The 22,653-nt window shown below is 38.6% G+C and overlaps 1 protein-coding gene across 4 annotated transcripts in view; it reads left to right on the plus strand.

The window, feature by feature from the left end:
• The window catches only part of LINGO2 (leucine rich repeat and Ig domain containing 2), a 558,918-nt gene that overhangs the window by 221,016 nt on the left and 315,249 nt on the right, over positions 1 to 22,653 (plus strand). Inside the window, exon 1 of one of the 4 annotated variants that reach the window (XM_032206180.1) lies at positions 13,535 to 13,555. The exons of the other annotated variants lie outside the window; for them this stretch is intronic. The gene's annotated coding sequence lies outside the window, so the exon portion shown is untranslated. Of the gene's footprint in view, positions 1 to 13,534; positions 13,556 to 22,653 lie in introns of those variants that run through there. 4 annotated transcript variants of the gene reach the window in all.

Raw genomic sequence — 22,653 nt, forward strand, 5'->3', positions numbered from 1 at the left:
ATCATTTCTTGGTCCATCTTGTTATCCAGTCACAGACAAGGCTTTCTTAAGCTCCATTCTCTTTTGTGCAGAGCTAGGACAGATTTAAGTTAAATCTTTAACTTTAAATTAAAGCTTCAGACATAATTGCCCTGCTTTTATTTTCTGTTTCAGTTTGCAATTTCACTGGCTTCCAGTACAAGGACATAGGGAAAGGGCATGTTTTCAGGTGTTTGCATGTTCATTAATTCATAAAACAGAATCATTAATGTACTTGGAGTTGAAAACAGAAGCATAAATCACGCCTTTATCAAATGAGGGATTATGCAGTTCATATGAAGAATCGCTTGCATAGCAGGGAACCATTGTGTATGTTTTAGAGGTCATATACAGATAACAGAAGCTCAGACCTTTGTGCAAATAATTACGTATCAGTGAAGATATAACCAGAAAATCTGATTTGTCATTTCATAGAAAAAAAAAAAAAAAGATTTTATTTTTTTTAATAATTTATTTATTTATTTATTTTCTGATTCTTTTTCTACTTCAGAAAACCCATAACAAAATGGCCATGCCTGTAATGCAGATCACATTACCACTGTGTGGAACCTTTCTTTATTCTTGAGAAATGTTGATCTACCTACAGCATATTCATTATGTTTATAATCTTGATCGTTGTTATTTTCAACTTTAGATGTTCAACTTTAACCACTGTGCAAACAGATAGAGCATGAGTAAAGGCAGAGAAGGATGAAGAGCTTAAATTTACTGATTTTGGAGAAAAAATCTCTCTTCTCTGACAATGAGCATTCATTCTTTTGTTACCAGAATAATGTAAATTAATTATGCAGTAACTGCCCAACTGTAAAACCATCTTGGAGATTGGGCATTGGTATTTTTATTGCGGTATAAAAATGAAATGGCAATAGAACTGTACAAATAACAACTTTTTAGTTTTTCTAATATGAAAATATGGCCAAAAAGCTAAGTTCTGTATGATCAAACTTGTCCAAATTTATGTCATAGTCAGAACAGCAGCTTTCTCCTATTGGTTTTGTTCTAGGTAATTAACATGTTAGCGTAACATAAAAATATGTCTTGCCTGCACAGAGAACTCAGCAAAGGGAAGATTATTATAAGCAATCTTTCTCAAGTTTTCATTACTTTTATAAGTATTTATGAAAAAATAGAAAAGGAAGGGGGGGGGGGGGGAGGGGAGGGCAGGGGAAAGGAAATATGATGTTTTAAAAATTCAAGTGTATATGAAATTCTGGATATTCATATTAAAAAAGATGAATTTTGATGAAGAAAAGATGAAGAAAATTGCTGATCAAACATACTGGTCTTCTATGTAAGATTGCACCTCTTTCATTTGTAAAAGATTGGGAGAACTCAATACAAGAGAGTGTCAATAGGAACAAATCATCATTTTCTATTAGTATAGAAACAAAGATATGTTCAAGAAACAACTTGAAAGATCAAAAAAGATTTTATTTTTGTAAGATGGAAAATATATGGAACTAATAATTCCTGGAATTTATGTTTAGAAGAACATAACAGAAATGTGTAATGGAACTGAATCACAGAATCACAGAATCACAGAATTTCTAGGTTGGAAGAGACCTCAAGATCATCGAGTCCAACCTCTGACCTAACGCTAGCAGTCCCCACTAAACCATATACCTAAGCTCTACATCTAAACATCTTTTGAAGACTTCCAGGGATGGTGACTCCACCACTTCCCTGGGCAGCCTGTTCCAATGCCTCACAACCCTTTCAGTAAAGAAGTTCTTCCTAACATCTAACCTAAAACTCCCCTGGCTCAACTTAAGCCCATTCCCCCTCGTCCTGTCACCAGGCACGTGGGAGAACAGGCCAACCCCCACCTCGCTACAGCCTCCCTTGAGGTACCTATAGAGAGCGATAAGGTCGCCCCTGAGCCTCCTCTTCTCCAGGCTGAACAAGCCCAGCTCCCTCAGCCGCTCCTCGTAGGACTTGTTCTCCAGGCCCCTCACCAGCTTTGTCGCCCTTCTCTGGACTTGCTCAAGCACCTCGATGTCCTTCTTGTAGTGAGGGGCCCAAAACTGAACATAGTACTCAAGGTGTGGCCTCACCAGAGCCGAGTACAGGGGGACGATCACCTCCCTAGCCCTGCTGGTCACACTGTTCCTGATACAAGCCAGGATGCTGTTGGCCTTCTTGGCCACCTGAGCACACTGCTGGCTCATATTCAGCCGACTATCCACCATCACTCTCAGGTCCTTCTCTGCCTGGCAGCTCTCCAACCACTCCTCTCCCAGCCTCTAGCTCTGCTTGGGGTTATTGCGCCCCAGGTGCAGGACCCAGCACTTGGCCTTGTTGAACTTCATGCAGTTGACCTCAGCCCATCGGTGCAGCCTATCCAGATCCTCCTGCAGAGCTTTCCTACCCTCAAGCAGATCGACACACGCACCTAACTTGGTGTCATCTGCAAACTTACTGAGGGTGCACTCAATGCCCCCGTCCAGATCATTGATGAAGATATTAAAGAGGACCGGCCCCAGCACCGAGCCCTGGGGGACTCCACTAGTGACTGGCCTCCAACTGGACTTGACTCCATTCACCACAACTCTTTGGGCCCGGCTATCCAGCCAGTTTCTAACCCAACGAAGCGTGCGCCAGTCCAAGCCAAGAGCAGCCAGTTTCTTGAGGAGAATGCTGTGGGAGACGGTGTCAAAAGCCTTGCTGAAGTCAAGGTAGACCACATCCACAGCCTTTCCCTCATCCACCCAGTGCGTCACTTTGTCATAGAAGGAGATCAGGTTCGTCAAGCAGGATCTGCCTTTCATAAACCCATGCTGACTGGGCCTGATCGCCTGCTTGCCCTGCAAGTGCTGCGTGATGACTCTCAGGAGGATCTGCTCCATGAGCTTCCCTGGCACTGAGGTCAAACTGACAGGCCTGTAATTTCCTGGGTCTGCCCTCCGGCCCTTCTTGTAGATGGGCGTCACATTTGCTAGCTGCCAGTCAACTGGGACCTCCCTTGATAGCCAGGACTGCTGATAAAATGAAGATTTCTAATATCTGTCAAAATTATGTAGCATCTGACCTGGAACACCCATCAATTTCTAATTGCTGAAAGTGTTTGTAGGGGAACATAGCATGTCTCCTGTGCTTACCTGTGGGCTTTTGGTAATGTTCCTCAGTAGTGATGGAATATCTTAATGGTCAATTGGTTTCATCACTGTGAGTCTAGCGTTACAATGTTACGATTTGTTTCGTTTTGTGTTGTTTTGTTTTGTTTTGATTGCTTGGTTGTTTGTTTTTGAGGTATACCCCATACCTTCTATAAAGCAAAGTCCCAACCATATCTCAGCAATGAATTCTGTTGAGAATCATATTTATGGAAAACGCGGTGTTAAGTAGATAAAATTTGCACAGGTTAGAAATAAAGCATTGGCTTTGTATTTATTAATTATTTTTCAAAATGTAAAACATAAATATGTTTGCTATATAGACATTTAGTTTTCAATCTTCACTAAAATGCTGGCAAGTTTGTACTTTAAGATGGAGTAAAATTTTAAAATGAAGAATGAACTAATAACTTGTCATTTGAGGGTCAGTGCTGAAATGAGAATATGCATTAATTTTAGATGGATTTCCTTCATCCACCTTTCCTCTAATGTAATGAAATTAAGTCAAATAACACTTTGAAATGTTAGCTTAAGAATGGCCTGATTTCTTCTAGGGACATAATTTCCCAAGTGTCTCAAGTTTATGTAAATACTTATAAAATAGCCAGTCATGTTAGCCTAAAATCTCTTCCCACCTACCTGGGTTTACATATCCATTTTTCAAAATTATGTTCTTTCTTATTTTTGTTTAAAACTACTACATTTTTTTTTTTTTTAATAATTAATAACTGGATAAAATCATTGTGTCATTTAAATGGTAATGACCAGCTTTTCAGCCAGAAAATGGTAAGCAAATCCTATTTGACCTTAACTAGTTAAGAATAAGATGTAGGATTGGATTTTCTACTCAGGCTTACCTAAAGTCACATGAAAAGCAATGAAGTAGTGATGCATGGTGAATGAATGGACAAAGTTTGGCCTCTGATGATCTCCAAAAAATGATCAATAAGTGAACAATGATCACCTGGCTTAAAAGTTTTCACACATCCTTACTGAAGGTTTATTCCAGCATAATGCCACACATAATTTGGGGTCAGGTTTGTGCATTTTAGCTATATCTTCATATTAGCAAAGCTAAATCTTAACTTTTGGGGGCACTCTGAGCCCAAAGTCCTCTTCTGGCCTGACAGAGCAGCCCAGGGCACCTGCTGCAAGGAAATGTCAGGAGGGAAACAGCATACCATGGTCTCTGTGCTTTTTTGCTTGCTTGGTTGTTTTTCTGCTTCAGGTCTGAGAAGGGCATGCTCATCTTTCTTTTGTGGTAGGGGCTGACCGGGGATGGCATCCCAGATCTGAGACCTGTTTCCCACAACTGTGGAGTCTGCACGTGTTGCAATCTACATGGCATATATGGATCAAAAAGTGTGTAGGGTCATTTTTTAATAATTAAATCTTAAGCATGGATTTCAGATCCATCTTCTTCTTAATTACAGGAGCTACCTGCAAATAGCAGAGAAAAAAACAAAACAAAACAAAAAACAAAACAAAACAAAACAAAACAAAACAGCCTTTTTATTCATGGCTGCTTCTACAACCAGCATGCAGAAAGGGCAGGACTAGCTGAATAGCTGGCTTGGAGACGTCCCAGGGTCCAGCTACCACCTGGTGGTCCATGCTGCATCTCGGCCCAGAAGCAGTGCAGCCATATGGGTGTTGCAGGGGCAGGGCAGGCATGCAGAGAGGTGCCCCGGGGTGGGCAGTGGCAGGGGGAGCTCAGCCATTTCTCATCACCCCAGAAAGCATCACTTCAGATTTATTGCTAATAAATGAAGTGGGTCAGGTGTAGCTTTAGGCAGCGGGGCTTACCATTTGGGCATAATTCAGTCTGAAAACCTCAGGGGATCCCATATCCAATGTTATTCATGTATTCAGGTTTCTGACTTGCTTAGCTGTATGCAGTGTTGGCTGGCCATGAAATAGTTACGGTTGTTACTAAAAATAAATAAATGAAGTGTACCGATGGAGGTTGTCAAAACTGACTTTTGCATTCAGGTGTTTTTTTTCTTTTTTCTCATCAAGGAAAAAAATTCTAGACCAAAAAAAAAAAAAAAAAAAGTTAAGCTATACAGATATGTAAATGATGTGAGAGGAAGGGAAACAAATTTTCTAAGATTACTTCTCACTGTGCTAAAAAAAGCACTCCCTCCCCTCCTCTTCCTTTCCCTTGTCTTCTCCCCCCACCCAGATCCTAACCCAGCTCTCTATTTAAATAGCTAAACAACATAAGCATGTTCTGGGAAGGTACCTTCTGCACAACAATCTGAAGCTTCAGAACTGATTTCAGTTTTTATTTATTTCATGAGGTGCCTTGTATGTTCGTGTCTGTTTGTTTATTTCTTATATCTGTTCTTTATTTACTCAGACATTTAGGCAATCAGTTTTGGAAATGTAATTGTGGATTGAATAACCAGGGAAGAATAAACACTTTGGCAAGTCTGAACTCATTCTATAATAACTTGATTCTGAGCTTATAACTTGCTTTACATGACCTCATGCAACTGAATCTGAGAAATGTCAAGGAAAAGCTGTAATCAAGGTCAGAATTTTTAGAGCGAAAACATTCCAGTTACAAAATACATATCCAGTAAATATATACAGAGCTGTAACAAATACATACCATGCCAGTTAGGAACAAGTAATATGATATGCTATTGGCACTAACAGGATTGTTTCTTATGAAGTTGCTTTGTGGGTCCCAGTTTCGTTGTCAGCATTGCCTCTAGTATGTCCTTCAGACACAGAAGACCTGTGCCGGTGGCCTCTTAATGTCTGGCCAGCCTAGCACATGGTAACATTTGCTTTAGGCAAGTGGGTATTTCCTTGGAAAAAGTGTTGCTGTAGGCACTGAAGGTTTGTTGCTGGTGGCTACTGTGTCATCTTGCAAACAGTGATTTTAGGGTTACTGCTTACTGTTTTATTAGCAATCTACTGCAAGACTAATAACTAAAGGAAGGCTTTAACTTTAATAGTGTATATGGTAAGAATCATTAATAGTAGAAAAAAATATTGCAGTCTTTCAAGCATTTCCATTTTTTTTTTCTTTCTTTTTTTTTTTTTTCCTTAAGACCTTAAGTACAAGTTTCCCGATAAATCACACTCTAACCTTGTTCTCCACCACCTCCCTGGGCAACCTGTTCCAATGCCCAACTGCTCTTTCTGAGAAGAAATGTCTAAATGTTTAAAACACAGATGTCAGTGAGGACATGCTCTTTGTCACCTACATTTCCTTTCATAATTTCTCAAATTTCATAATTTACTGAGTGCACCCTCTGTAAATTTGGAGATGACACCAAGCTGGGGGGGATGTGCAGGAGGTTAGGAAGGCCCTGCAAAGGGACCTTGACAGGTTGGGTCAATGATCAGAGGTCATTGGGATGAGGTTCAACATGACTAAGTGATGGGTCCTGCACTTTGACCACAACAATCCCATGCAGTGCTACAGGCTTGGGGCAGAGTGGCTGGAAAGCTGTGTAGAGGAAAAGGATCTGGGGGTGCTGATTGATGTTCGCCTGAACATGAGCTGGCAGTGTGCCCAGGCAGCCAAGAAGGCCAACAGCATCCTGGCTTGTATCAGGAATAGTGTAGCCAGCAGGACCAGGGAGGTGCAGCCTGTACTCTGCTCTGGTGAGTACCTCGAGTACTGTGTTCAGTTTTGTGCCCCTCACTTCAAGAAGGACATTGAGGCCCTGGGGCATGTCCAGAGAAGGGCTACGAAGCTGGTGAAGGGCCTGGAGCACAAGTCTTATGAGGAGTGGCTGAGGGAACTGGGTTGTTTAGTCTGGAGAACAGGAGGCTCAGGGTTATTGCTCACCTTATTGCTCTCTACAGCTACCTGAAAGGAAGTTGTGGGAAGCTGGGGGTTGGCCCCTTCTCACAGGTAACTAGTGGTAGGACTAGAGGGAATGGCCTGAAGTTGCACCAGGGGAGGTTTAGGTTGGAAATGAGGAGACTTTTCTTCTCAGAAAGAGCAGTCAGGCATTAGGACGAGTTGCCCATGGAGGTGGTGGAGTCACCGTCCCCAGGGATGTTCAAGGAAAGGTTGGACATGGTGCTTAGGGACATGGTTTAGTGGGTGATATCAGTGGTAGGGGAATGGTTGGAAAGGATGATCCTGGAGGTCTTTTCCAACCTTAATGACTCTGTAGTTCTGTAATTTCTCAGAGGCTGTGTTTTGAACTGGTGACAGTATTATTTTAAAGTAGGAAATACTCATTTCAGTATTATACCAGGCTTTGTTGTACAAAAAGATTCCAACTTTAGTTTTATTAATACAAGATGCACATTTATGATATAGACATCCCTTGATATTTCCTATTAGTAAACTTTATTTTTCTTTTCTGCATGCATGCGTATTGTTTTGTGGTTGTTTTTTTGTTTGTTTAATATGTATCATTTGTCTGAGACTGTTTTTTTTCCGTGTGCATGTGCCTTTGTATCATCGCACTGTGTATGCTTCTGGATCAATAAAAAATAAAGCTGCAATGCTTTTTTTTTTCAGGAATATGAAATTGGAATTTGGGTACAAAACCATATATAGTTCAAAGCTGTTTCATTAAATCAATTACTAATCAAATAATCATAAATAAATTACCTGTGTTAAATGGGTAGTCTCTCATCTAAGGAAGATCACTAGAATTTTTGCCTTTACTTTCCTAGGGGAAAAATTTGACCTAGACTACAGTAGAGAATCTCTCTTCCCTCTCCAATATGCTATTATATTCAGTGAAAATTAGACATGTCCAAGAAATAACTTACTTATTGCCTTAAGAATATTTTATGTTTTTTTTTTTTTTTTAATGACTTCATCAAAATCCTGATGTGCTAATTTAACTCAAAGTTAAAGAGTGTAGTGATTTAGTAGGCACAGAACACTTTATACTTAAGAGATTTTAAAATAGAAATAAAACAGTATGTGAAAATGACATACTTCATTGTCCTCTTCTTAACCCACCCCCATGAGAAGTTATTCATTTTCAGTTAATGGGTATTTCCTCCTGGAAACGTTTGATTATCTATGGCTTCCTGACTGGTAATAGTCCAGGTTCACAATTTGGTTTTAGACGTAGGTCATTTAAAACATACATGACCTTGGTAACAGGAAATTCATAAATACAAAAACAAGCAAACAAAAACACCCATGAATTTGAATCTTTGATTTTTTTTTTTCTATTAATTCCCCTCACAGAAACCTTGCTAATTGAAATAATAGGTGATTAATAACAAATGGTGTACATGAAAACTGGATGCAAATGATCCACTCGGATCTGTTATAAGCTGTTAGTACTAAGTGCAAAACAACACAGTTTTTGTAGAAGCAGCATTTAAATTATATAATAATAATTTAAAAAGAAAAAAAAAAAAAAAAAAAAAAAAAGGTAAAATTAACCTGGCACTTATTCAGAAGTTTTTTGTTCTCTAGTTTGTAAGTTAGTCTTTTAAGGTCAAGCCTGTTGATGTAGAATCAAGTGCACACTTCAGCCTAAAGAAAAATGTTCATGTAGCATTTCTCTTTAATAAACTACCAATTTCCCACAAGACATTAAAATTACCTGATATTTAGATATATTGAGATGAGATTGGTTCCCTGTCTCTTCTCTTGTTAGTTGTGTCAGATTTTGCACACCAGTAATAAATACTCACAGAAAACAAAGCAAAAATTGCCGCCTCTCTATAGCCTTCTAGGGGGAAGTACATACAGGTAACATAATTTATCATCGGCAACAACTGCATGAATAAAGCATGCTATTTACATACAAGCTGCAAAAGAGTACACAGCTGGCTAACTTTAGGGAGGACATGAAATGCTGTCAGTCATCGCAATGCCAATGTGTTCTGGTGTCATCAATAAACATGGTGCTCTACTAAGCTTAAACAAAAAATTCTGAAAAAGTTCAAAAGTAGTAAATAACAGATAAAGAATACTATTGCTAAAAAAACACTAAGAAAAAGAAAAAAAAAAGTGTTAGACTTTTCATTTATAAATTTCATTTTCGTTTATAAAAAACAACAACAGCAATACACTAAAAATAAATAAATAAATAAATAAATAATCCTTGTTAGAGCATTTCCCAGAACAGTTTCATGCAGAATTAGCATACTCCTGGGCTGTATCAAAAGCACTGTGGCCAGAAGGTCAAGGGAGGTAATTCCCCCTCTCTGCCCTGCTCTTATGAGACCCCACCTGGGGGGGTCTCTGCACCTAGCCCTGGGACTCCCATCACAAGGACATGGACATGTTAAAGCTGTTATAGCAGAGAAGTGCTATAAAGATGATCAAGGGGCTGGCTTGTTTTATTTAACTAGTTATGTGACTTCTCCAGGTGATTGACATCATTTTTGGGGTAGTCTTTTGGCGACCCAGGAGTTGGACCCGATGATTTTCATGTTTCCCTTCCAACTCGGAATATTCTATTATCCTATGATTCTTTGATTTATTTGTTTTCCATTTTCATTTCTATTCTGCTTCCATATTTAAGGCAGTCAACTCCTCCTTAACTCAGAGTCCAGCTGTGAAATGTTTATAACCTTATTTCTGAGATTCAGTTTAGGTCAGCAAGTGATTTCTTTTCACTGAAAAGAAAAGCAAACTGAGGTCACAGTTTCCTACTTTAAAACCCAACTCCTACCTCCACTGAGGTCAATAGTAATATTGATGTATTCATTATGAACAGGAGCTAATCTTTACATACTGAAACGTGAGCAGTTATCTCTGAAATTCAACATCTGAATAACAATGAAGTTCCTAAAATGATTATCTGGTTTAGCATAAACTTGCTTTAAAATTCTCCATCATCCACAAATCCAAAGAGAAACACCTTTGTCCATGAACTCCACTAAGTTCTGTTGAGGCCAGTTTCTAGCCTTTTTGCAATCAGATTTTAGGCCTCTGCAATAATGTGACTGGATCAACATAAGAAGTTTTCTTCACATCCGTGTTATACAGATTATGGATTACTAACCTCACATGGGAGGTTAATATTTATGGGGCAGTGCCATTACTACTAGAATGAGAAAAGCTGGTAATAACAGATAATCCTTCAGTTTCCCTGGCCAGGCCAAATCTGAGATGCATTAGAAAGCACTACATGATAAGTTTTTAGGAGAACATACTTGAAATATGCCAGCATTGTCAAGTTCTGAGTGGGAAAATTTGAATCTCTGCTGAAAGTGATGTAAAAGCAACACATATAAAGGTCTAGCTGTATTAAGAAAGGGCTGTATAAATAAAGTATAGTGTGTTTTGGTGAGCCTGTATTCTTCTATTATGTCTGGGCTCTGATGCTGACCGGTGGTGACACGCTGAGTTCAGCAGAGGTGTCAAGTAAAACCTAGACACCTCTGCTCTGGTGTACCTGACACAGAACAAGCACATAGCAGGGGCTGCATCCAAGTCAACCCCCTGTGACCTATTTCATTCCCTGGTCTCCTGATTTAATAACACGTGATCCAGATCATAGAGAACTAGTTCATTTTTGCTCCACAAGATCTCTTTGGCATCCATTTTTTACTTGTTACTGCATATTGTTTGAACTTTTCAGGGCTGTGCATGCAGTGCAGCTCTGCATTTTCTGGTATTTTTCAAGCTGTTCCCATGCAAAATGCTACATTTTAATCAGAAACACGTGAAGCAAAACCTGTAAAACAACTAAAGGATTCATCTTTTTTGCTATAAATATATGAAGAATGGTTGAAGTTATACGGTCAGGACAAAAAAGTTGCAGTATACTTCCCTTCACAAAGAGAACAGTTTATGACATCTCAACCCATGTATTTATTATGAGGATAACTTAACATCTTTTTTTTTTTTTTTTTTTTTTCTTTTCCCATTCTTTCTTCTCCTGAGAAATCCATGGTTTAACAAAAGAAGAATGTGCTGCTATTTTACTGTAACTTACTGTTAGTCATTTTCTGAGTTGCATTGTTAGGAATACATTATGAAAACTTTTTATTTTCCTACTTAACGTAGCATTTAGGAGAACAATATAGATGGCCCAAAAAGACAGAAGATACAAATGAAATGGTTGGATAGTCCTTTGGGAATTATAGTGTGGAGATTATTAGAATGCAAGAATATCCACTTGCAGGGGCCACACCTTCCCAAAATTGCATCTTTTGAAAAATAAAATGTTTCAAAGCTTTCAAGCCTTTTGAATTTAAACGGATCTTTTATTTATTTATTTATTTTTATTTTATTTTTTTTTCTTGGCCGAAGAATCACATGGCTGTGTCCTAACTTGAAGATAGAAAGTACTGGGCAGGTATCAGAATCTTTTAACAAATTGCTAACTAACTGGTATGATAGTGGGAAGGGTTGTATCTACTGTGAATGACAACCGGGGCTGAAACTCTAAGGACTTCAAAATGGTCTTCTGCTGTGCTAATCCTCTCCATCAATTCACACTTTTTGGGAGAATCTGTGAGTGGACATTAGCCATGCAGTTAGAAAAGGAGTAACGTGAGTCTCTGTGGAGCAGACTACTTAATGAATTCCCACTGCTTCATCTCAGACCAAAGTGCATCTACCATCACTATAACTCCAGTGAAAACACATAAGAATTACATTGTCCCTTTCAAATGCCTGCCCTCTGCTCCTGAATGCTGAAAGTCCTATGAAATCTCTGCATACCCTTTCTACCTAGGCATGGTACCTTGGGAGCCCCTGCTGTACTACTGACTAAGGCTATCTTCTCCTTGCACTTTCAGATTATGCAGACAGCCTGTGATATCCATAAAATGGTAAAGTTTCATTTAAGATCTTGATGTAGAACAGCAAGTATACTAAATATTTTAGCTGTTAATATAGAATTTTATAAATGTATGTTGTCTTCAAATAGTACCACACAGACACAGGCAGAACTGTACTCAATCATATAGGATGTGTTCAGTAAAGGTACTTACAGGATGTGTAAATACTGCTGTCACAATCAGGTTTGTGTATGCAGATATCTGTAGGCTCTCATACACAGTAGTATAAATAGAATTGAGCTACCTAAGCTGAATATCCTTGGAGGGAATGGGCAGTTCACGTTGTTTTCTCAGCTTGATAGCTTGGACACATCACTTATTCATATTCTCTGTTTTTACTTGCAGAGATGTGTGAAGTTGTGCAGCATTTCCCAGAGGGGTTAATTAAAATATTTGGTCTATTTCATTTCATGTAAGTTTCATCCTCTTGAGTTTTAGATGTAAATGAACAGTAGAAACAGCTCCGTTTCCTTGTGACTTTGATCTGAGGCCATCAGTGCCTGTATGAGTTTCCTAATGTTTGGCTAGGAGTCATCTCCAAGTTGACTCAGTCATGCTCAAGGTTAGTGAACCCAGGTCAAGTTTCAAGACTTCTGTAGCGTTGTTTTCATGCAGTGGGAGTTGCAAGGGGTTATTGGTGTTGCTGCTGAATGAAGACAACTGATTTCTTTCCACAATCCTGACATAGATTTACCTCTTTCCTGTAAATAACTGTGGCCAGCACATTCCAAAAGGTGATTCCTGCAATTTGAACAGCCACTGATGACCATTACACATGTCTCTGGACAGCTAGATATCACCAGCAGGACACAAGCAATTACATCTGCTGTTTTTCATAGCCAAATTGTCTTTGGTTTGAAAATGGAAAAGGAAGAAATAGCTAGTGGGAAGCTTTTGGATTTTATAAATTTGTTATATGAAACCTGTTTACAGTATCAAGCTACTCAACAATGTTATTATACAGCTCCATATTCTTCTCATTGTTTAGCTCTTAGGTGGTCACCAAACCACGCAGAAAGGCAGAGCACTATTACTTCTTGATCTATTATAAAAAAAAAAAAAAAAAAAAGTTGATATAAATATACATCTGAAATATATTGGTGGAGGACCGGGGGAAGCAGCGTGGGTTTGATCTTTCATCTGCATATTTGCAATAAATGCATCCAGGCCAGTTTTCCTTGTTTACCTAACAAGTTTGTTTAGCTACTAATGGAAAATTGCTTTAATTAAGAGGTGTTCTAAACATAGATAAAACATAAATCATTCACATGGAGAATAAACTTTAATTCTGAAATATTTTGTCTGAAGAATTTTTTAACTTTAATTAATTGCAAGTAATTTAGTTATGACAGAATATGACATCATAGAAAAGAAATAAAGAAGAAAAAAACAAAAAACAAACAAACTTCATAACCTCAAGATCTATTTCCTTTCTGTGTCTCTTTCACTAATCTGGAGGACAACAGCACCTAAAACAGACAGTTGTGACTATCAACACTTTTTCAGAGAGATGCTCTTGATATCAGAATGTCTTCTTTCAGGTCACACTAAGCGTGCGACAGGGGGATCCCTCTTCCTGGATTCTTGGGATCCCTGGCAGCAGGAGATGTCATGTACAGCTTGGGTCAAAGCTGAAGTTGCCACTATTTACAAATAAGGTAGGATCAGGACAAGACTGGCTGTTCTCAGTGGGTACATAAAGTAAGGTGTCGTGTTTCAGTTATAGATTGGTCAACACAGAAGATCTGGATCACATACATGAAATGCACGTGTCAAAAAAAAAAAAAAAAAAGACATACTGAATCTGTGTGTAGATAGAAATATAGAAACATTTTTTTCTTCTTGTTTGCTTTTTATTTGGTCTTTTGGATTTCAGTCACTGGAATCTTTCCTTTCTCTTAAACCTTCACTCCTGTCAGTGAAGTCCCGTCCAGCCTCCCATCTCCTGTTCCTAGGCCAAGAACAGGACTGGAGTGGCAGTACGCTTGGCTCAGTTTCCTCCCCACACCCTGGAACAGATGTTGCAGTGTAACACTCTCTGGAGAAAATGCAGAGAAATGGGACCCAGGGTATCCATGTCAGCCAATTTTCCCTCTTGGCATGGCAGTGCCATGAAAGAAGCAGCTGATAAAAACACTGCCTGACCTGCATGTGGGGTTGAACTAGAAAGCCCCAAAGGCACTTTCCAGAACAGGTCGGTTCTGTGACCCTACTTATAGAATAATATTGTAAGAAACTGATTCAGGAAGAAGAAAGGAATATCAGCTCAACAGGAAATGTTTCACTTTGCTGCTGGTATAAAGCTATAGGCAGCATCATGACTCATCCCTACATTGAAGGCTGACTCCAGAAACCCAAATGTATTACTCTTGATACATCAACAAGCAGGCAAATCAATGAACAACACATGGTTACCAAAACTCTAAAAACTGAAAAAGAAACCTCATACTTGTGGTATTTTGTTCCCTAAAAATTTCCCAAAGAATGTTACTTTTAAGGACATGTACATTATCTGTTTTCTGATTATTACCTTCAAAGGTAACTCAGTATGAAAGGGGTCAAGGGGATTGATTATCTGTTTGTTTTCTTCTCCTACCTCCACGCATGTGGGTGAGTCACAGGAGGATGACAGACATCGTGGTTGCTGGAGTTAAATGTGGCAGTGGAGGTTTATCCTTGGAGATGGAAGTTCCCAGAGCCAACTACCGCCACTGGTGGCCAGTAAAGGAAATAAATATTTCTTAGCATCTTGCAGGGGAGAGTGCACTGCATCTGAATGCACAATCTGAGAAAGGCAGATGGTAATATATATTGGATGGTGGTGCAATAAAATGTATAAAAGTGGCTTAAGGTATTCAAAGAAGGGGCTGTTGAAATGTTTTCGGCTGTTATTTGACACACAAGATGATGTTATTATTAAGCCTGGCAGTATTGAATCCTTTACACCATTGACTTTGATTATCCCTTACTAATGGCTGCTTCCTTTTCCATCTCACTTTCAATACTTTCATTTTCTTACCTATGTCTTTTTATCAAGTCATTCAAAAATAGTGAAAGTCATATTCCAAAGCTGAGAATTGGAATAACTCTATCTAAAGAACTCATAAAAATGTCATATCCACAGAAGAGGTGTTCAGAAAATCAAGAATGATTTCATCCTTACTTTGCAGTTGCCAAGCAGTTCTGTTGTCACTGAATTCTGCTGTGTCTAACCACAACTCCATCTAGACCTGTATTCCTATGCTGATCCAGTCCAGAAAACAAATTTGCATGGCAATGACCTGAATCAAGGCAAAGGCAGAGTAAGACATAGAAGACTGTCATTCCTTACTGCAAGGTGATTTATTTAACTAGCCAGGTCCTGACAGTGCATTGATAGGCAGAAGAGCTGACAATGAAAGTTTTCAATTAACTGTTTACTGCAGTGGGTATGGAGCTATGAACAAAACCACAGTTACCTAAGACTAATTATTACTTTTGCTGCAAACAAAGAATAGTGTTCTTTACTTTCTGTGAAAGAAACACTATTGCATTAAATAGCTGTCTCTCATAACTTTTATGTCTCAAGCAACTGGTAGTGGCTTGAGCTTGGATATTGATTATATATATATTTTTTTTCTTTATAGAATTTCCTCAGCTGCAGACTACTGCAGGACAATGTGGCCTAAATGTAGGCATCAGGAAAATGGTTGATATTATATACGAAGATATAGATGCTTTTATGCAGAATAGGGGGAGAAGTGCCATCTGAAATAAGTGTTTTATTTGATCCTGTTCTGCCATTCTTATAGGCTATGTTAATAGCATTGTTAACTGTGGTAGCATATTCCCTAAGAAAGCAAAAATACATTACAAAGGTTACTAACCTGCACCCTTTTTTGGCTACATAATCTTCACATCTGCACATGTGAAAAAAAAATAATTCCATTTTTATCCATTTGTTAGGAAGTTTATGTAGATCATTTTTGCAAAGAAAAGGAAAATGCTTTGTTAGTTTGATGTCAAAGAAATCTTACTTTTATTAAGAATATTAGTGTGACTGCAATGGGTCAGAGTACAGGTACTTCTAGCCCAATATCCTGTCTCTGACACCGCACAATAACAGATAATTACACACATTACTTAAGTTTACTGGAGAAGAAGCTGAGAAGAACAGACAGTCCTCCCCTACAGAAATGCCTGTAGGTGAACTGTGCCCATCATATTAGGCTAGTCAGAATAACAGTGTTCACAATTGCAGTTCACAAAAATAGTGTATCCAAAGAAATATGGGAAGTGAGTTAGAAAAAGAATTAAAATTATAGGCACCATGAATGGTCCAAAGAATTCATCATGAAAACAACACAATAAGCACAAAGACAAGTAGCAGGTTTGTAGACTATAGGGGATAAGATGCATACAGATTTTACATTCCAAAGAAGTGGGTTCCACCAAGAAGAGCATCAATATTAGCGTGACTGAGAACTAAATCCTTGTAATGCTAAGAAGACTGTCTGGAGTATCGCTTTAACAGATTTTACAACTCTCAATGTGCACATAATGCATGAAAAGGCTGTCAGTTGTACAACAGCCAAATTTGCCACTGTGTTGTTAAATCAACAACAGTTAAATCACAGTGGGATTAGGAAGACATCTGTAATTCAGTACTGGCAGTGCTGAGGGGCAGAAATGGACTGGAACAATCTGACTTTGTGTTTGTTACAAGACCTGTTTACAGGGGAAAGCAAGAATAGTTTTAAAACCTCAAGAAACAAAAGGGGACATGACTTAGACTTTATTGCAGTTGACACAGAGGTCATTTTGAGGCAGATGAATACAATATGAAATGCAAGAGCCCTAACAGGAAAATTTGTAAAACTATGTCTATAACCTGGTTATTAGAACATATTAGTATCATACTACTATCCTAATCTTGTTCGTGTTGATTAATCTGAGACTATTATATTCACTTCTTTGTTCATGAAAAAGAAAATCCTGATAGTTTTGTTTCAATGAAGAAAATGTTTTGTTTTGGTTTGGTTTTACGACATCACATTCTTGGCAACTAGCTGCTCTTTCCAAAAAGATCCAAAGCTGGAGAATAGCACCTAATAAGGAAGCTGCTATGTCTTCCTAGCAATTGAGAACATACTGCTTGATTTATCCTGGGAGATCTAGTATCAGAAAGGCAATAGTTTAGTGTAATTGATAAAAAGTGTGTAAAAAAACTCAGTGGAAGAGTATGAACATACAGAAAAGAAGCTACTAGCTGTGCTCTTTGGAATGAGATCATCGCAAGGTAAATCTGCTTTGTACCTCAGTGAGTCTTGATCATGAGCTTCAGAAGCAACATGAAAAAGCCACTGCTGAAAACATCCAGGTGACTAAGATGTCTGCTATTCAGATTCAGGAACCATCAGCTGAAGATGAGGCGTTGCCCCCCAGATTACCAGGACCAAAATAATTCCCTATTTTACAACATTGATGGCTCTTCCTATCAAGAATGTAAGATAGTCTCAACACAATACATTATATGTCCTGCTCTTGTGAGAGACTATGTAATCTAAAAAGCACTGAGATGACAGCTAAAGACAATGTAGGTGGAAGATGTACCTCATGTGTCAAAAGTGTTTCAGTACTTCCAGTGAACTGACAGTAGCTTAGAAAACAGAAGAGAAGAGAAAAGCAAAATTGTGCTTTATACCAGATTTATCTACAAAGGAAATAAAATGATAGCTAGAAATACTAAAATTAAGAATAGTGAAGTAGTATAGCAACCTGGTACAAATGAGGAGCAGAAGCTCCAAAACCATGATAACAGATCACAGATCATAGAATGATAGAATGGTTTGGTTTGGTTTGGTTTGGTTTGGTTTGGTTTGGTTTGGTTTGGTTTGGTTTGGTTTGGTTTGGTTAGGTTAGGTTTGGTTTGGTGTGGTTTTGGTTTGGAAGGGACCTCAAGGATCATCTAATTCCAGCCCCCACCCCCCACTCTAGAACAGGTTGCCCAAATGCCCAAAGCCCCTTCCAGCCTGGCCTTGAACATTTCCAAGGATGGGGCATCCACAGCTTCTCTGGGTAACCTGTTCCAGTGCCTCACCATCCTCACAGTAAAGAATTTCCTCCTAATATTTAACATAAGTCTCTTCTCTTTTAGTATAAAACTTCCCTCTTGTACTATCACTATCTGCCATGCTTGCCATTTGAAAAACACACGATGTTGCAACAACAACAAAAAATGATAAACTGCACTGAAACAGAGTATTTTACAATGATTTTGATTAAGAACAGAGAAACTAAGTTAGAAAAGGGAACATATGCTGTGCAGAGGAAAAGGATCTGGGGGTGTTGGTTAATGCTCACTTGAACATGAGCTGGCAGTGTGCCCAGGCAGCCAAGAAGGCCAACAGCATCCTGGCTTGTATCAGGAATAGTGTAGCCAGCAGGACCAGGGAGGTGCAGCCTGTACTCTGCTCTGGTGAGTACCTCGAGTACTGTGTTCAGTTTTGTGCCCCTCACTACAAGACGGACATCGAGGCCCTGGGGCATGTCCAGAGAAGGGCTACAAAGCTGGTGAAGGGCCTGGAGCACAAGTCTTATGAGGAGTGGCTGAGAGAACTGGGGTTGTTTAGTCTGGAGAACAGGAAGCTCAGGGTTGACCTTATTGCTCTCTACAGCTACCTGAAAGGAAGTTGTGGGAAGCTAGGGGTTGGCTCCTTCTCACAGATAACCAGGGACAGGACTACAGGGAATGGCTTCAGGTTGCACCAGGGAAGGCTCAGTTTGGAAATAAGGAGACATTTCTTCTCAGGAAGAGTGGTTAGGCATTAGAATAGGTTGCCTATAGAGGTGGTGGAGTCATCATGCCTGGGGGAAAGGTGGAACATCATACTTAAGGACATGGTTTAGTGGGTGATAGCGGTGGTAGGGGGATGGTTGGAAAGGATGATCTTTGAGGTCTTTTCCAACCTTAATGAGTCTATATGGTAGTGTAGCCAGACAGCCTCAGCCACTCTGAAAACTTTCATTATGTATTTGACTCTGTTAAAAGTATTGGAAGAAATCTAAGCAGTATAGAATGCCAGTCCAATAGTGTTCAACAGAATTTAACATAAGCAAAATAAATCTGAAGTTTCTATCAATGGTGGTGACATGAACAAGAAAATTTAAATCTTTTGGAGATCATATATTGCGGAACTACCAGGCGTCACGGACTACAGCAAAAACACACTAACACTTATGCCCCTGAGATGAATGTGAAAATACTTTTTCAAAATGACAATGTAGCAATGCAAAAAGGTATATATATATATATTAAATAAAAAAATGACATAGCAATCCATCAGAAATTGGAAGATGGCATCAAGCGGTCAATTACACAAGCCAATAGCATGCAGAAAGCAGAATGTTTCATTAGACACTAGCACTGATAAAGCTGACCAGACCTGCATCAAGAGCTCCAAAATTACTAAGCACATGGTATGGGAAAAAATACAGTTGTCGTGCATGAAAAGGAAGTGCAATAGGCTGATAATACAAATGACGCAAATCTTGTATTTGTCCTTCAACTTGAATTCCAGTGTAACCACACATGGATGTTAACCTGCAACATCTGGGACAGAAAAGATTTCACAGAAATATTCCCTAGTGGTCTTTCCCTGAAAACCTCTATTGAAATCTTAAGTTACTTTACTTTTGTGAAAATTGTCAGAATATAAGGTTTGATTGATAATATTATATTGCCCAGATTGTATTTAGAGACAAATTCTCTAATTTTGTCCACAAAGTGAACAAGGTAAATTCAAAGTGAAACTGGTCCCAGTAAACTATTTGTGGCTTTAGGAAATACATACCTTCAGTAAAAAGAGACCAGTTATTCTTCCTCTCACTGTAAGCTTGAGTCTTTCAGGGGCTACTTCTCACAACTAAATTTATTTTTAAATAACTGATCTCATATATAAATGAAGTTGGGAAGAAATGTGTTCACAAAAAGGCACAAGGGAGTTGAAGGTAGTCTACTTCATTGAGATTCATTGAATTCTATCTATTCAGCATTGTTTAGTGTCCCTTTGCTGTGCAATAAATAAATCACTTTCCATTGACTCATGTTTCCTGTCCATAGGGAGAGTAAACCAGCTCAGCTTTAGTCTTGGGAGTGACTGAGTACTCCCACCCCCCTCAGGAAGCAGCAACTGTTGGGCAGCTTTGCAAGGGAGAACAGGCCAAGGGGTGAGGAGGTAGGAAATGCAGGACACAGGACTGGAAATAGGCAGAGTGAGGAGTACAGCTGTGTTGCAGCTGTGCTTCAACTGTACAACTGGTACATGCCAGGGCCTTTACAATCTCTGCCCTTCAATCCTCACTGTTGGGTACAGGTCAGTCATCCAGCTGTGTGAAGAGCCTGAAAATGGGGGTACCAGTCCCCTGCAGAGAGCTGTGGCACCTGGCATGTTGTGAAAGAACTCTGCTGAATCTCCCAGAAAACCATAGGCTGCTCCATGCTAAAAGAAATGTCCTGAGACAGCTAGTATCCATGCAAGAGATGCTTCACCTGCCTAGGTTGGTGTAAAGGCATTTTTTTTCTGGTCCTGCTATTTCTGTAGAACCTGCTGGAAATGGGAGCATTGTCTCAGATTATACCCCACTAACCTAAAGCCTCATGAGGGTGCGTGAGTGCAGCAAGAATTAGAAGTAGCTTCCATCCCTTGATTTGTGGCTTCAAAAGGTCTTGCTAGGAAGGCAATTATTCATAAATAATCTGAAAAATAATGCAAGAACAGGGAAATGCCCAGCAGTGAACAAGCTAAGGCAATAGGACTTAAAAGATTCACTGTGGGGACGGAGAGGCGTTTTGGACCACTGTGGCTGGAGAATTTCCCAGTGCTTAACCTAACAGGTGCATTTAGGTGTTTGAAAATAGAATAATTTGTGCACAATGAAATTCAACTGGGAACTTCAACTGTGGAGAGTCAGATGATGTTCAGTACCATATTGGAGCTTTTCTTCGAAAGGCAGCTTGGAGATGTCATGCTAAGAGCAGCAGATGTCTGAAAGACTAGTTTCTATAACAGCTTAAAATATTTCCATCAAATGGTTCTCAGGTACAAAATGGGCATGAATATTCTGTGTTTCTTTATGGAACTTGCTGTTATTGTCTTTTTTGCAGTCAATAGAAATGCTACAAATAGCTTTCTCTAATTGAGCATGCAAGATCTGCTTATGAAGGCTCAGGCATTCAAAAGCACAATGGCTTTTATTAAGTATATAGAAAACTATTTTATAGTAAAATGTTATTATACTTCTAAGCACATGTTAGAAATAGAACAGAAATTGCCTAGACCTATTGTATGCTCCAAACACAGGTAACAAGAGCCAGCATGCAAACAATTTTCATGTAGTTATAATTATTTTGATGCAGAATTAGAAAGAATAACACAATAAAATTGTAAGAGAGGTATATTCATAAAGTGTCACGCTTTCCTTAATCATAGCTAAAACATAAAGGAGGGAAAATATAAACAGGAATAAATTAAAAAGGTACTCAGGACATGTGTATAAATGTAAATAACAGCAGTAAAACATAAGACACGTAAAAACAAAACAATAGATTCTCTTACCACAGTTTTAATGGATAAAAAAATTGAACAAATTAAGGTGAAAAGTATTCTTTATTGGATTAGCTGGAAATCTAGTGGTATAAATTTTAAAAATATTTTTTCTTCTTTTTGCAGTAACAAAATAGTAGACACATGAGTAATATATAGATTTTCCACTACTCTAAAATATATATATTTGTATTATTATATTATATACATATATATATATATGTATTATTATATTACGTACAATTATTATATTATTAAAATATACGTATTTGTATTATTCCTGAAATCCAAATTATACTTTAATTACTTGAGGTTAAATCAAGATTAGATATTAATAAAATGATAAACTTGCCCAGAAAAAAAGTACTGGTGAAGCAACACCTGGAGTACTGTGTCTGCTTCTGGGTTCCCCAGTACAAGAGATATGTGGAGCTACTGGACAGAGTCCAATGAAGGGTCACAATTAAGGGACCAGCATACCTCTCCTATAAGGAAAGGCTGGGAGAGCTGAGACTACATTCAGTTTGGAGAAGAGAAGGCTTAGAGAGCATCTTAAGAATGTCTAAAAGTACCTGAAGAAAGGTTGCAAAGAGGATGGAGCCAGGCTCTTTCCAGTGGTACCCAGTGCCAGGACAATAGGCAATGGGCATAAAACAGAACAAGAGAGGTTCCCTCTGAACATCAGGAATCCTGATCCTGCAGAAATCCCATCCAACCTCAACAACTCTGCAATTCTGTGATTCCATGGTTTTATGTGGATTAGCACACAATAGTAGTAAACACTATAAGCCAACACATCATTGTAAATTATTTATTTATTTGTTTGCATAAAGAAACCACTATTTGCAATAGTAATGTTTGAAATTTGGAGAAAGGCAAAGTAAAGGAAAAGACAGACAGCTGACTGCAAATATATCAGTTCTAAGAGTGATGTTAGTTTACCTTCCTGAAAAGGCCTTACTGCTACGGAGAACATGAAGATATGCTTTTCTACCACAACAGATGGTTTAGGAATAATAAATCAGAATGAATAAGACTATTCTCAAATTTTATGGGACTCTACTTGTCACTGCTTATTGGATAAGCATGAATGAAAAATTAAATACAGATGTTTGTGTGCATTTGTATGCTTGATGACTTGATGGTGAAAAGAAAAAGTGTATTTCCAGTGT

Source organism: Aythya fuligula, chromosome Z (genome assembly GCF_009819795.1).
Source record: "Aythya fuligula isolate bAytFul2 chromosome Z, bAytFul2.pri, whole genome shotgun sequence".
In the NCBI taxonomy this organism is placed as follows: Eukaryota; Metazoa; Chordata; class Aves; order Anseriformes; family Anatidae; genus Aythya; species Aythya fuligula.